The sequence below is a fragment of the Capsicum annuum genome, chromosome 6 (genome assembly GCF_002878395.1).
Source record: "Capsicum annuum cultivar UCD-10X-F1 chromosome 6, UCD10Xv1.1, whole genome shotgun sequence".
Lineage (NCBI taxonomy): Eukaryota > Viridiplantae > Streptophyta > Magnoliopsida > Solanales > Solanaceae > Capsicum > Capsicum annuum.
Window position 1 is genome coordinate 214036999 of NC_061116.1, and position 6766 is coordinate 214043764.

The following is a 6766-nucleotide window of genomic DNA, read 5'->3' on the forward strand; positions in this document are numbered from 1 at the left end:
ACAATGGTTTACAACTAACAGCTTCCACATGACGCCCTCTTGATTTCGAACCCAACAAATAATACTAGAAAATCACTAAACTTGTTGGTCGAGAGATATCTATGGTTATAAAAAAAAAAAGATTCATCATCAGTAGAGATTAATTTTTCGACATTATATAACATAGTGAGAATGAATCCGACAAATAAAGAAATCACAACTTTCGGCTTCTAAATCATGAAATCAACCCACTTTCTAGTTAGTTTAAAACAAAAATATTAATCATCAAAATTAAATAATTGTTCCAACTTATTTTTTTTAACGATACTGAACAACTATAACTAAATCTTAGTTCAATGAACTATTTGACTCTGGACTTGAAAACTAAATTAATTTACCTTTCTAAAGGACAAACTTTTGGCGTGATTAATACATAATAAAATAAACCCCCCTCCCCCTTGCCAAAAAAGAATTAGTTGGTATTTGACCATGTTTCATTGTGAAAATAGAAAAAAAAAAAAAATCTTTTCAAAGTGAACAATGACATTTGAAAATTGAAGTTGTGCTTGGAAGCCAAATAAACTTGAGTTGTTTTGGAATTTTTTTGGGTAATTTGGAGTGAAAAAATGACAACTTTTAAATTTTGAAAATTCTCGAAAAAGTAGAAATGAAATTTTCAAAATTTGATGATCAAACATGTTTTATCGAGTTCAATTACAGGAAAGCATGGAAAAAAAAAAAATTCATGGTCAAATAGGTCCTTAAATGATATTTATATTTTTTCTTAAAATAATAAAGGGAAAAGACTCAAATATGCCGCTGAACTATTAGAAATGGCTCCTTTATGTCATCAGTTAAAAGTTGAGCTCATTCATGCCATCGCCGTTACAAAACCAGCTCATCCATGCCATTACTTTTTAACGGTGATTTTCAAAAATAATTTTTCCATGTGGCCTTTTATTAGAGATCCACGTTATTAATTAAAATGAGCAAAAAGACTCAAATATGCCATTGAACTATCAGAAATGGCTCATTTATCTCATCAGTTAAAAGTTCGGCTCATCCATGCCATCACCATTTTAAAATCAACTCACTCATGCCATTACTTTTTTAAGATGAATTTTTAGAAATAGCTTTGTCACATGGTATTTTATTAGAAGTTCACCCTATTAAATAAACAAAATCAATATTAATTTCAAAATATCTGAAATTAGTTAGTATTAGGATTATTTATTCCAGCATTTATACCATAATGATGGGAGAAGTTATCCCATATACATGGCGGGATAATTGGGATAACAGAATTCTTTTAAGTCGTTATTTGGAAATGATTTTTTCAATAATGTATACTACCCTAATTTGTGATGGCAGAATGGAGAAGTTCTATTGGTACGCCTCTTTCTTTTTATTGCTTGCCCTAATCGTTCATTGGTTTATTTTCTTTCAACTTCGGAGTATATATTGGAGTCACTGGAATTAAAACTAATCAATTACTATAGGATAGAATTTTTGAGGTTTTTGTTTAGAGTAACATTTATAATGATTTACAATCAACTAGAAATAGTCAAAGTATATATATTAATCACTATTTTTTTTATTAGAAAAATAGTTGCTATAGGAAAAAAAAAATTTAATGGGTGTGGGTCGGGTTATGTTAAATTAATCGGTTTTTTTTAATGGATCTAAGATATTTTTAAATTAATATTAAGTTATTTTAATTAATGTCGTAGACCTCTAATAAAAGGCCACATGAGAAAACTATTTTTGAAAATCCATCATTAAAAAGTAATGACATGGGTGAGATGGTTTTATAATGACAATGGCATGAATGAATGGAACTTTTAATTGATGGCATAAAGAAGTCATATCTGATAGTTTAATGGCATATTTGAGTGTTTTTTCTTATTTTAATTAATGACGTGGACCTTTAATAAAAGGCCACGTGGCAAAGCTATTTTTGAAAACCACCATTAAAAATTAATGGCATGGATGAGCCGATTTTGTAATGACGATGATATGAATGAGCCAAACTTTTAACTGATGGCATAAATGAGTCATTTCTGATAGTTCAATCGCATATTTGAGCCTTTTCCCAATAATAAATGGCTTATGTAGTAGGATACTCCTTATTAATTTAATGTGATTGAAATATAAACAGTCAAATCTTTTTTGTCAATATTTTATTTGGGTTAATTACTGTCCTACCCAATGGTGCTTACCTGTCTATACTCTGTATCTTTCAAAAAAACAACACTACAGAAATATCAATAGCAAAGTTAACAAAACAACAAGCCAAAAAACCAAGTTGTTCCTCTCTTTCACTCAACAAAAGTGGTATCACCGAAACAACCGACTCGTTTCCTACCGCCCATTGGAAACAAGAGGCCATCATCATCTTCATCTGATGATGTACCTTCATTTCCAAAGCATCCAGAGGTTCACATAAATTTTCACTTCATTCATTTTTTTTTTGTTTTAGTTTTTAGTTAAGCGTTCGATGAGTGAATTGATTTTTTTTTTCCTACCTTGATTGTATAAAATTCAACTTTTTAGGTAGACGATGCACCTTCTTCTCTGAAGCGTCCAAAGGTACCTCCTTTTCTGAATTGTCCAAGGATTCACTCAAAATTCTACTTCACTTTTTAATTTTATTTTTTCGGTTTTTTGGTTGTGTTTGGTGAGTAAATTTTTTTTTTTTGTTCTTTTTGATTGTTTGTGAATGAATATATGTAGGGAGATGACAATGTGGATACTTTGGAAAAAAAATCGTTGCTGCCATTGGAGAATCCAAAGGAGTTAAGCTCAATTAATCAACCAGAATTTAGAGCATATGGCGTGGCTGACCAAAAAGTTAATAACACAGCTGACGAAAATGTTGAGGCCATGGCTGACGGAAAAGTTGATGCTATGGCTGACAGAAAAGGTGACGTTGCGGTGGACGGTGAAGTTGCCATACCTGCCCCAATAGGCAAGTGTTTTTTTGGTTTTTACTTCCTTTGTCCATCCACTTTAGTCACACCTTACAGATGGCAAGGTATACTAAAACTATAACGTAAACTTTTTACTTAGTCAGTTTAAAAATAATTTATCTATTTAATCTTAATTTATCTTTACCAGTTTAAAAATAATTTATCTTTTTTATTTCTAATTTCTCTTTATTATTAATTATAATCATTTCACAGTATATTTATTGAATTTTTTAGATTTAAGTGAAAAAAGATTAAGGGTGAATTCCCACCAGCGAATCCAAAATACGCCACTATTAAATACATGTCCGGTTGCATCCATACTACCACAATGTTTACATGAGTCACTCTCTAGCATATACAAACCCATAGGCATGCCTAAATTCCCACCAGCTAGATAAGTAACACGTAAAGCTTTATAATAGGGTGGTTCTGGATATCAGATTATAATACTCCCATTCATCAAAGTTCGTACAGGTAGGCAATACATAGCGGAACTTATTTACAGGATAGTAAACAAGACCTTTTTTGCTAGTAGACATATTAGATCTCTCAGCTAATACGCACATTAACAGACCATTGCAAGATTGTGTAACCTTGAAATCGATAACCTCAACTATATCACCTCCTATCGTTCTAGTTGTTGTAAGTTCATCATGGAGCTCTTGAAGAGGGGAGGCTACTTACATTATCAGTGAGTGAAAGAGATTCAATATTTTGGACCTTCGCAAGACAATTGTAGAAGTAGATCCCCATAGGAGGGAGAGTATTAGGAAATGCAAGACAACGAGAATGACGAATCCTTAAAGTCATACTGATAATGATTGAGTACCAAAGTTTGCGCGCTACAGAGCAGAAATTTCATAACAATATTATTAGGTAATAGTCCTTTTTTAGAGGGAAAACTAATGGATAAAAACAGAATTGGAGTAATCAATCCAGAATATCTTGCCTAAGAGCTAGATCCTTGAACAAAAAGGTGAAATACTTCAAAACTTTTATACAAACTAATCTAATTAGACGAGAAAAATATGGATAAAGTGTAGATGTAAACCTTGATTAATCGACTCTTGGAGAAGAGTTCAGGTCTTTGTAAGGGAAGCATGACCATCCCTTTTAACGTATCCTTTACATTTTCAAGTGCACCGATATCATCAAATGTAACCCCAATATCACTGGGGGCAATAACATCCGACAAAAGTTTCTTCTTAAACTCATCTTCTATCTCCACATCCTGCGTTGGACACTGTTAGCATGATGTAAATATTGAATATATTAATGTAATCATGTATTGTTATATATTAGTGTAATTACATAGATTTGATTTAGTAGTTAAAGAGAATAATAGTGACTTTAGTAGAGTAGATTTGATGGGATAGAATAGCATATTTAGAGGGATAGAAAAACTGATCTTTAGGAATTGGGAGACCAAACTTTAGAGATGTAATCATTGAATACTTTCTATTTAATGGAAAGACTCTCAATATTGAGAGGCATTCAGCAGAAAATTGACATGGTATCAGAGACTTCTCTTGGCTGTCTGGTTTCATAGAGTTCATTTGTGGTTCCTTTCAGTCTCTTTAGAAAGTTTTGGTTTTTTCTTGATTTTTCTTCAGCAATTAATACCTTGGACTTTGATCTTTGTCATTTTGGTTATTCTTGTTAAGTCAGTGTTTCTAGTTTTCATAAATATAACTTCATATCTGTTTGAATCATTCAGTGTTCCTTTCACTGGAAAGAATTTTTCATCACGGGAGTTTCAGTTTCAGTTATTTGTCACTGGAAAAGAACTATGGGGCCATATTGATGGAGCCGATCCTTCTCCCACTGATCCTACAAAATTAGGTGAATGGAAAATTAAAGATGCTTGGGTGATGACATGGCTTTTAGGGTCAATTGACCGTCTTATTGTTCTTAATCTCAGGCTTTACAAGATAGCTAAAGCCATGTGGTATTAATTATAAAGGGTTTACAACCAAGATAATAATGGCCGACGCTTTCACTTAGAGTATGAAATTGCTAATTACTCTTAAGGAAGTCTTTCTATTCAGGATTATTTTTCTGAATTTCAGAACTTATGGGTTCAATTTTCAGATATTATTTATGCCAAAATACCTGCCGAATCTCTCTCTGTAATTCAATAAGTTCATGAGCAAAGCAAGCGAGATCAATTTTTGACGAAGTTACGATCTGAGTTTGATAGTATTCGCTCCCACTTGATGAATCGTGACCCGTCTCCCTCCTTGGATGTTTGTTTTTTGGAATTACTCCGTGAAGAGCAGCATTTTGTCACACACAATTCTTTCAAGCAAGTTGATGATATTGTTGTTGCATTTGCTAGCCCAGGTAAAGCAAAGGGTAGGGACATGACTAGAACTGAACACTACAGCTGCAAGGGACATGGTTATATTGTTAGCAATTGTGGCAGAAAGTTTTGTAATTATTGCAAACAATAAGGACACATTATCATAGAGTGTCTCACACGCTCTCAAAACTGTAAGGTTAATGCTTTTCAAGCTGGGAAAAATGGTTTCACTACTGACAACTCATCTTCGGGACAAGTTCTTACTCCTGAAATGGTAAGACAGATAATCATGTCAGCTTTTTCAGCTTTAGGGCTACAAGGTAATGATCTTGCATCTAATTTTTGGCTTGTTGATTCTGGAGCTTCAAATCATATGGCCAACTCATCTAGTATGCTAAAAAATGTTTGTTACTATCATTGTTCATCACAAATTTAAGTTGCCAATGGTAGTAATTTACCCATTACCAAGGTTGGGGATATTACTAAAACTTTCAACAATGTTTTTGTGTCACCAAAACTCTCCACTAGACTTATTTCAGTTGGACAATTGGTAGATAACAATTGTGATGCAAATTTTTCTCGTAATTATTGTCTTGTGTAGGATCAGGTGTCAAGGACGATAATTTCAAAGGGGCCTAAAGTTGGACGATTGTTTCCTATACACTTTTCTATTTCTTGTGTTCTATCATTTGCTTGTACTTTTATGCCTGGTAAGACTGAGGTATGACATAACCACTTAGGACATCCAAATTCTATTGTGTTATCTCATTTATCAAATTTGGGTTTATTGGGAAACAAATATCAATTTTCCACTGCTTCCTTTGATTGTTCTTGTTATGACCCAAGTCGGGGCCCTAGCCATAACGAGCATTCCAAAGCATGAAGGCCTGAGTGCCCTTATCTATCTGATAATTATGCACAATATTCATATAATATAAGAAAGTTTGCAGAAAAACATAACAATATGGAACCATGGTCAATCTCTTAACACTTGAACAATTTGAAAATTAATTCTTAGAATTCAAAATATATGACACTCGTCTACGAAATCTCTAACAATACAAAATCCAACATATGTATAAAACAAAACTAGGAAAACGCCCCCAGTCAGATCGTGAATCAAAACAAATAACAATGTTTAAATAAGCCCGGCCTTTCAGAATGATAAAAGCTCACCAACTGCACACTTCTGTTTGAAAATCTATGGCTTAACAGGAACCTGAACTGAGTCGCAGACCCTAAAATATAGGGGGTCAATATAGATGTACTGGAACATAGAGCAATCAAAAACAACATATTTATATATAAAGTAAATTAGAGCATTTCATAAAACATTTTACATATGATGTATGAAAACACATGGGCACACTTTAAGGACTTTGAAATAATTCTTTGAATCCATGACTCACTCTTAATCTTACTTCTGAGATAGATGGTACACCCTACAATTTGTACTTTCATGGGCTATATGGAATCCACCCTTGACTTAGCATCCAAGCCTCCAATCCAAGTTTGC

The 6766-nt window shown here is 33.0% G+C and overlaps 1 long non-coding RNA gene across 1 annotated transcript; it reads left to right on the forward strand.

Moving 5' to 3' along the window:
* The first annotated feature begins 2250 nt into the window (after positions 1-2250).
* On the forward strand, positions 2251-3004 carry LOC107874711. The gene is made up of 3 exons (XR_001675566.2): positions 2251-2415; positions 2533-2568; positions 2713-3004. It is a non-coding gene; the product is annotated as an uncharacterized LOC107874711 (long non-coding RNA).
* The last annotated feature ends 3762 nt before the right edge of the window (positions 3005-6766 follow it).